Genomic DNA, 9,809 nt, shown 5'->3' with positions numbered 1-9,809 from the left:
CATTTCTGATTCAATCATAACTACTCACACTTGTTGTTAAAGATCCTTTTTCCATTGTTGACTCCTACATATAACAAGGCTTATCATCAATTGAAAATATGTCTATCTCAATTTTGTATCTTCATTTACAAGGACTGTCTTGTTACTCTCTTGTAGCCACATTTCTTGGACAGACTCAATGCAAGGTTTTGTTACTATGAATGTGTCAAACTTGTAGGGAAAAAATATCAAATACAGTCAAAACCCCAGTTGTCTAATCCCAATCCATTGAATCCAACAAGAATTTTACCATTAGTTTCAATGGGAGCAGGATTGGGCTGCATAAATACACACAAAGGCAATAGAGAATTTAGAATTTACACTGTTACATGTGGTTTCTGCTGAGCCTCTTATAGGGAATCAAAAAGAACAGACTATACTGTACCTCACAGGGAGAAAACATGTTTTCTCTCTTGAGTTTTAAATGTTGCATTTGATTACAGAACTCATTGTGATGGCTTTCTCTCTTGATCCTAGCTCTAAAAAGGGACTGCTGAGAAGTAAGAAAAGCAAAGGCCACTTTGAAAATGTGCTGTTGTGCTAGTTTATTGCTTCATATGTCATTGATTCATTTAAACACAAGTTTATTTACTTTTCCCATTGCTGTTTACAGAGCTCAAGGTTCCAGCAAATCCAGGGATACACAAAGAGGCATAACTGATAGATAACACGCTAGTCTCTCTCCCCTCACCCCCCCACCCCCATCCTCTCAGTTAAGCATTATAGACTCAGACCACACATCTAGGTGAAGATAAGAGTGAAGTGTAAGTAACAGACCTTTTAAATCCTATGTAGCAGCCCAAGTAAGTTACAGTCCTGATAAACAAATTTAGGGTTGATCTTGCTGCCATTGAATTCTATAGCAAAACTCTCATTAACCTCAACAAAAGCAGGGTCTTTCATCTAAACATTTGTTTCTTCACTTGAATATTTAGTTTTAGGAGTATTAAGAGATGTCAATTCAAGTTAACACAAATATTCCAGGGATACTTTTCAGTAGAGAAATTTGTCTCCCTTCATCACCTCCAAGTTTTTCCAATTCCTGTCAGAGAAATAAAGGAGAGTATTTTAACATAATTGATTTGTATTCGGTTTCTTATCACTGCAATATTTTTAGACAGTGAAAATTCAAAGCCATAGGATTTGATCCCACACCACTAAAGATAATGAGAGATTTGCTATTGACTTAAATGGAAGTAGGATTGGACCATAGGACAACTTTCCGGAAAATAAGAGGATGAAAGAAACAAATACAAGGAAAATTCTGAGGTTTGAGAATAACACTGTTAAACAGACTAAGAAATATGAACTAAAAGGAAGGATAATTAGTGAGAAGTACAACAGTAAAAAAAATCTGAAATGTAATCTTTACAATTATAAAGTGCTTTTCATCTGTAGATTCTTAGTTTGTGAGTAATTTGTGTCTTACCTGTGTTCAGACAATGCCAAGCAAACAGGGAGTGCTAAATTAATACAAACACTAAACAATAGGGCTCAAATCACTTTAAAAAAGGTGGGTCCATATTATTATCCACTTTTTACAGAAGGCTGAACTGAGGAACAAAACGGAGGAGTAACTTGCACAAGACCATACAGGAAATCAGTGGCAGAGTCAGGGACAGAATTCAGATTTCTCCTCCCAGCTGTTTCCATGATCCCCTGTGAGCTACTCTCTCAAAATGTAGGTGGCATCTAAAATATCGTGAGATAATTTGATTTGGACACACTTTCTCCAAAATCTCAATTCTGAAATAAGACCTTAATCTAACATGAATAAATGCTTTGTTGATTTACTCCCTTCATTTCTCAAAATAAGTTATTGGTCTCCTGCACCAATCAGACAACTTCGTAGGAAAGTACTGAGACTCATCCTAGTGGAAGTACTAATCTGAGCATGCTTATCTGATTACCAATCTCTTAACTGGGATTTATTCTCTTGAATTTATCTATTTATTAACTGTTTTAGGATTTTATACTACCACTCATCACTGTAGTATCTGAGCACCTTCCACACAAAAATTGATAGCAATAACAAAGTGTAATGGCCCATGGGTTCCCAGGCAGCCCTCACACCCTTGTCGCCACTGGGCAGCTGTGAGCTACTAGAAGTGAGGGGCTTGCAGAACTCTGACCCTTCCTGGAAATAATGACCATGAAGATCCTGACTGGGGGACAATGACTGGCCCCACTGATTGGCCAGATCTGACTGTTTCAGCCAGAAGGAGGCACAGGAAATTGTTGAGCACCTGAGAGGCTTCTTGCCTGGTTGCTGTACTGGACCTGACTTTCACTGATCCCTGAACTCTGATTCTGGCTTTAGCCCTGGCTTGGATGCTGGCTTTGACCACTAGACCTGACCATTAGATCAGACTGCTCACATACTGGTCCTGATATAAAGCTCTTATAAGTGAATAACAGAGCAGTGGCATTTTTAGGACTTAGCATTTTGTGTTGTAGATAGACTGGTGGGGAATTGATCTACTGTGGCAAGTCAAAGCTTGCTTCCTCCACCTGCCAGGAATTTCAGTTGAAAGATGATGTATTCTGTTGATTAATTATCACCTGAGTAGATTAAACTTGTAAAGCTGGAGACAGATATATGCTGAATAACAGATAAATGTGATGCAAAAAGGAACAATATGTTCCGCCTTCCCGTGAAAAGCTATTACTTAACAGGTCTGTGGGAGAGGCAAATTAACATTGGATAGCTTATGTGCCTCTCCCATATGCCACACCAGGGGACATGCCCCTGACTGAAGGCTGAATGCTGTCCTTCAAAGTACTCAGGCCACTTTTTTTGTGGCTGGATAGTCCTGTCACTCTCATTAGTCTTTGCAGTTGGAAAGCTCTGTTTTTGCAAGCAGGTCTTCCAGCAAGTCCCCAGGTGGTTAATCCAATGGGTGGATGGTTCCCACTCTGCCTATGCTTTTATCATATTATACAGGATTCCAAAAGACAGTTGTGTGCTGTTTGAAGCCATATCCAGAGCACAGCCATGCACATTTGAGGGCAAAGAATAATGATGCTCTCACTTGCACCTTGCTCTGATATTTCTAATTGTTATCTCCACTATCCTCAACATTCATATTTCACATTCACACAGTTCTTCACAATGGGGATTCCAGACTTGTCTTAGCCTTGATATTTCAATTATTTCCAGACTATAAATCGAAATGACAAAATATTTGCTAATTTAATACCTACCTATGTTATGTGTATCAGTTAGAACTAATTGATCACTGATTTAGGGGAACAGAAACACAATCAAACTGCATATTCTAATTCCTATTTTGATGTTATTAAAATACTATATAGTCCATTATCCTAACATGTGGACATTTCACAAAGGATTTTTCATAAGTCACTTCTTTTTCACTTAGTGCTGAAGTCTGAATTAACTCCCAAGAAAATATCTAGGACACTATTTTAAATTCGAAATCCCTATTTTAAAATTTCTATTAATCACTATTAAAAAATTAAGTGTTTGCCAGCAGGACACAAGCAGTTGCTAAAGAGTTATCATGGTTATTCCCTGTTATAATTACAGTGAATGCTATGATTTCTCAGATACCATTTAGTGATAACTGTTGGCATGATATAATTTTTGGAATGATGACTATTATTTCTTCATGGTTGTCCTCGACAGGGCCCCTCCTAACATTTCATGAGACTGAACTTCTGGTATAGAAAACATTGGACTGTGACAATTGCTTTATATCTCTGGAGTCTTACAGGGGAGCTGTGCAAATTAATATAGGCATTGCAAAGGAGCTTGTATTCTTACCATGGCCTTAGGTACAATGAGCTATACAGTCATGCCACCTGAAAATCTATCCCTGTAAATGGAATATGGGGAAATCCAGGTCCAAAATGAGATTTGGTTGTAAGAAGAGAGCATTTAAAAAGAAGAAAGTCAAGCAAAGGCATTTTGTCTGATGTTCAAGTTATTAAATAACAGTTTGGGGAATCTAATGCATACAGTCAGCTCTGGTTGCATACAGCAAAATATAGCACGTCTTTAGTATTCTGGACACAATTTTCTGCTTGAATAATGCAAAACCTTGAGAAGAAGCTGCATATAAAGCATTCATGAATAAAGCCTCTATTTTTTTCTTACTTGAAGCTATTTACTGTAAATAGGATGGGATAATCTCTCATGTAATGTGATCATTGCCTAATTGCAACACAAAACAGAGCTCTTTCAGCATGTTGGGCATAATATTGTTGAAGCTATGTTAAAAAAAAACCAACAACCCTAAAAGCAAATTGCTTGATTTAGTAAAAAAAAAAAAGACTACATTAAGTATTTTGCAGCAAAAAATCCTGTGGCACCTTATAGACTAACAGACGTTTTGGAGCATGAGCTTTCGTGGGTGAATACCCACTTTGTCAGATGTCTTGCATCTGACGAAGTGGGTATTCACCCACGAAAGCTCATGCTCCAAAACATCTGTTAGTCTATAAGATGCCACAGGATTTTATGCTGCTTTTACAGATCCAGACTAACATGGCTACCCCTCTGATAATTAAGTATTTTGTTCACTGTTTCCAACACTGTCAGTGATCTGCAAGAAAATATAAAATCATTGGTGGTAAAATTTACAGATGACACAAAATTGGGTAACTTGTGATAAATAATGACTGGGACATGTCACTATACAGCTCAACCTGGATCATATAGTAAGGTGATCTAATGTGAACAACATGCATTTTAATTAGGGCTGATTGAAATTGTTGTTTGACATAAAACTGGGTTTCTGACAAAACATGCTTTTTATGAAAAGTATCTTCTTTTCATGGAAAATTTTGATTTATCATCAAACCTGCAAAATATTCCTATTCAGATACATTGTCACAGTCCCTTGTGAGAGGTGTACAATGGTGTAGCTAGAGGGCTAACGTGATCTGTGGCAATAAACAGGGGGATATCAATTAGAAGGAGGGAGATGGTATTTGTATGCAACAAGGATGTTCAAAAACTGGAAAAGGTTAAAAAAAAAGAATTCCAAGAAGAGTTTGCAGACTGGTAAAATATGCCTTACAACAAGAGACTTAAGCTCAGTCTATTTAATTTATGCAAGAAAAGGTGTAGATTGTGATCAAATTACCTCTTAAAGTACCAAATGGGTACAAGATTTCTGCTTGTAAATGGCTTTTCAATCTAGCAGAAAAAAAGCATATCGAGATCTGCCGTTGAAAGATGAAGCTAGACAAATTCAGACCAAAAATAAGGTGCAAGTTTTTTCTAACAGTGAAGGTGATTAGCCATTGGAACAACTTACCGAGGGACATTGTAGATTCTCCATCATTTGCAGTCTTTAAATCAAGACTGGACATCTTTCCAAAAGATATGTAATAGTGCAAACAGACATTAGGGCTTGATGTAGAAATTACTGAGTGAGGTTCTCTGGTCTTTTTTATGCAGAAAATCAAACCAGATGATCACAATGTTCCTTTCTGGCCTTAAAAATCTATGTATCTGTGAGCAACATTTGAATTAGCTCCAATCAGTGATGCAATTCATTAAAAAAAAAAAAAAAAAAATATTAACAAATATCAGAGGGGTAGCCGTGTTAGTCTGGATCTGTAAAAGCAGCAAAGATTCCTGTGGCACCTTATAGAGTAACAGATGTTTTGGAGCATGAGCTTTTGTAGGTGAATACCCACTTCATCAGATGCATGTAGTGGAAATTTCCAGGGGCAGGTATATATATGCAGGCAAGCTAGAGATAATGAGGTTAGTTCAATCAGGGAGGATAAGGCCCTGTTCTAGCAGTTGAGGTGTGAAAACCAAGGAAGGAGAAACTGGTTTTGTAGATGGCAAGCCATTCACAGTCTTTGTTTAATCCTGAGCTGATGGTGTCAAATTTGCAGATGAACTGAAGCTCAGCAATTTCTCTTTGAAGTCTGGTCCTGAAGTTTTTTTGCTGCAGGATGGTCACCTTAAGGTCTGCTATAGTGTGGCCAGGGAGGTTGAAGTGTTATATATATATATAATATAACAAAGTGATTGTTAACAGGTTAATTACGCAGAGGGGAATCTGACTTCTTTCTCTGTGGTGCAGAGGAGCCTGAATTCAGGGAAGTCTGTGAATTTTCACTGAGTGAGAATCACTGTCTTAGGACCTTGTGCAGGAACCCACCTTTTGCATCCCACTAGCACAGTTCTGGAGGCCCAGGGCACAGGACACTTTTGAAAGCCCCACTACAGCACTGGAGTTGTGATTCCCTGTCGAAACCAGACATTTTCTTCCCCTTAACAGTTTGGGGTGTCTAATGTGGACAAGGGATTTAGATGTACAGCTTCCATTAATTTCAATGACAGTTGTGCTTATAAGTGCCCTCTGCAGCTTTGAAAATCTCAGCCTACCTTAAAAGGTATTCATTTAATTATGCCTTAGTGTGAATGGGAAAGTTGTTTGAGTGAATATTTCAGTAGGGTCAGTAGTTCAATTTAGTAGCTGGATCGGTTTGGTGTGGTTGTTCTTGTATGTTTGATTATAAGACTAAAACACAATAGTATGAAATATGCATTGTTATTGGTGTTGCTGTTAGATTCATAATTGCACTTTAATGACTATAAAGAAAACACCTTATACATTCCTTTTTTATTTCTTCTTGATCTGTTTTCTAAATCATCACATTTTATGCATGACTCATTAAGCAAAGTAGTAGGTTGTGATTATGACTGCACTTCACTCTGTTTTGTCTTCCAGTCTTTGTTCTAGTTCATCCACCTTTTCATCTGTTTTTCTTAAGCTTCATTTTAATTCTGCAATAGAGTTTTCACATTTACCAAGTGAATATGCACTGTAGTTCCTTTGTCTAACAGCTTTCATTTCCTTTTGAAATCCTACCGTTGCACATATTATTGTTTGCCTTGTCATTTCTCTCTACAAAAGGGGTAAATGGTCTCCTGTACATGTAAGAATTATCATTGTGAATATTTGGGATTACAGATGGTGTTTTATGGTCAATTATACTCATGTGTCTCCAATTTCAGTGTAGAGGGTAGCCCTTTGCTAAACTATTGATTTATATTCTTTTATGTATAAGTTATCAATTTTAATTTTTCTGGTTAATAGTAATAATGATAACAATATCTTACACTTACAGAGCACTTTCCCTCCTAAAGAATGGCAAAGTGCTTGTGAAGAATGTGGTAGTTAACCATTTTTTTTTCTGAATCTAATATCTCTCTCTTTGGGGCTAGAGGTTATTGTGTGGCTGGTTCTATGGAACTCTAAGGATTAAGTCCACCTTGAGTTCTTCCAGGAACCCAGAGTAACTTTGAAATCTTGAACAAGAAGTCTTTGGAATGGATTAATGCCTATGAGCTAAGGAGGAGAGACAATGACAGGGAGAATCAGACTCAGAGATTTGCCTTGCCCACCCAATGCTGCGAGCCTACCTAAAACAAAGGCCAAGGTTTAGATAAGATAATGTTTTTAGGCTTTTATTATTTTAACCCTTGTGTCTCTACTTGTGATGTTCTGGGAATAAATAAATCATACTGCATTTTCGTACTGGTCACAAGTTCCTGGAGAGAATTCTAGAGCAGGGGTCAAACTGAAGTGACCCTGCTGGAGATAATGTGGTTCTGGTAAACAAGGGGGCTGTAATGGGATGATCTAGTTGGAAAATGAGTACTTAGCAAGGGTGCCCATGGCAGAGACAGAGAGTGAAATATACACAGCACACCCCTGGAACTGTCACTTTCCTCTAGAAAACAGTGGGCTAATCCTATGCTTTTAAATTGCAGGCATCATGGTCCAGTGGACCCAGCTATGGACTAGGAGCCAGACACTCTTGAGTTCTGTCTGTCCTTCTAGTCATAACAACTCAAAGGAAAGGATAATCCCCTGCACACCAGGGAATCAGAAAATCCAGCTATTGCAGTCTGAGGAGACCTTTAAAGACTCTGTAATAATACTGCAGTTTCACGTCTCTCCCTCATTCTAGCAGCAGCTGCACAAAGGAACATACACAGCCACCACAAACAGCTAGCACTTGTCAGGAGATGGGATCATAGGCAGTCAGGCCTAGTGGTTGGAGCGGGAGTAGTGTTGCCAACAGTCCTGAATTAGAGGGGACATCCCTGATTTAAATAGAAAATTGCATATCCATACTAAATCAATACGGGATGCCTTTTATCCTGTATTTCAACAGTTGGGGACCAGTACTCATTGGTGGATCTTTCCACGTCCCTCCCAACTCCGCCCCTTCAGTGCTGCACAGGGAAAACAGAATGGGCCATGTCAAGGTCCAAGTTGGCCACGGTCAGGCCAGTGGGCCAAGGTCAGAAAGAGAGTGAAAAGATGTTCTCATGAGTACTAGCGCCCGGCTGACTCCAGCCCTTGAACACAGCTCCATCTGCTTTCCCTGTGAAGGCTCTGTCTGGTAGAGCAAGTGGACAGGGCTGTGCGCCCTGGAGCTGCACTGAAGAGCCAAGGTCAGGAAGGGGCTCTGTGTGGCAGGAGAGTCAGTCCTCCCTGGGATGTAGCCTCCCTGCTTGAAAAATCTCTGCCAACATCCCTAGCAAAGTTCATAACACTGCAGCAGGCAAAGACCAACAACTGCAGCCTCCAACTCAGCTCCTGGCACCTGTGAAGAACTAAACAGGAGTCACAGAAGCTGCTGGCCTAGCACTCGAGGCCTTGGATTCTCTGCTAAGGAAAGAGAGAAACCCTAGGAATCATGGGAATGGGAGAGAAAGGGACTTGCCCCTAGAGTTTCAAGTCAAGATTGGGGACATGTAAGGTCTGTCCTGTATTTTTAAACACAATGTTGGCAACCCAAAGTGGGAATCAGGCCTAATGGCTGGAGTCTGAATGCTAGAGCCAGGGATCAAGAGAGTCTGAGAACCGGAATCAGAGTCTAAATACCAGATCCAGGAGTAAAGACAGAGGCAGAGTCAGGAATCAGAGGCAAGTGTCAGAACTGGATTACCAGAAGTCATGGGAGGCAGGAGCAAGGCTGAGATAAGGATGGGAACAAGGCTGGGTTCAGGCTATGATCTGGGCTGGAACTGTGGAGGAACAGAGCAGGAGCAATGCTTGATGACCATGTGGGAGAGGGATAGGGTCCAAGGATAGGACCCTGCATTCAGTGAGCTACTGCTGCTGCTGAGATTAGGAACTGACCTGCTAGCTTCCTCAGGCAATCAGGCATAGTGATCCATCAGGCCACCTAGCTGGCTTGTGTTAGGAGTACTGAGCAGGAGCAGCTGCAAGGTCTTACTCTTGACAGCATCACAGCTGATACAACCCTTAAAATAAATGTATAGTTCCCCTGTCCACTAATAAGAAGCACCCAGCAGACAGGGTAGCACTGCCTTGCCCTATCCCCTCAAACTGAGAGCAGATCCAGGATGTGGCTCAGCACCTTAAATTTCTCACAGCTAATCTCCAGAGTCCAGACCCAATACACAGCTGGCTGTACTCTGGACTGGATCCTCAAGCTATGGATATGGACATATAAAGACATAAGGATCAGGCCCTAAGGTTGCCAGTACAGTGAGAATATTACTGTATTTTGTATACCTCTAATTTCATAAACAGAATTGGTGTTGGTGGCTATGACAGCAAAATGCTGAGTTTTTCCTTTTGTTGAATTGTATATTTATTGACTCTGTTTCTACTTTTGGTTCACTAATTGTAGTAGTATTTTATTCCTGGACCAAAAAATAAAGCTGTTAAAGTGAAGTAATGGTTTAGACTACATATCAGTAATTTCAGGGTAAGAACCTTGCAGGAATGTTGTAATTATCC

General features: G+C 39.7%; 1 long non-coding RNA gene across 1 annotated transcript; it reads right to left on the bottom strand.

Moving 5' to 3' along the window:
• Positions 1–567: 567 nt before the first annotated feature.
• LOC116832583 (uncharacterized) lies at positions 568–9,301 on the bottom strand. The gene is made up of 2 exons (XR_004375492.2): positions 9,183–9,301; positions 568–1,081 (listed from the first exon to the last, which is right to left on the bottom strand). It is a non-coding gene; the product is annotated as an uncharacterized LOC116832583 (long non-coding RNA).
• Between the last annotated feature and the right edge of the window lie 508 nt (positions 9,302–9,809).

Source organism: Chelonoidis abingdonii, chromosome 3, assembly GCF_003597395.2.
Source record: "Chelonoidis abingdonii isolate Lonesome George chromosome 3, CheloAbing_2.0, whole genome shotgun sequence".
NCBI lineage: Eukaryota > Metazoa > Chordata > Testudines > Testudinidae > Chelonoidis > Chelonoidis abingdonii.
This window is presented reverse-complemented; position numbering and strand designations above follow the sequence as displayed.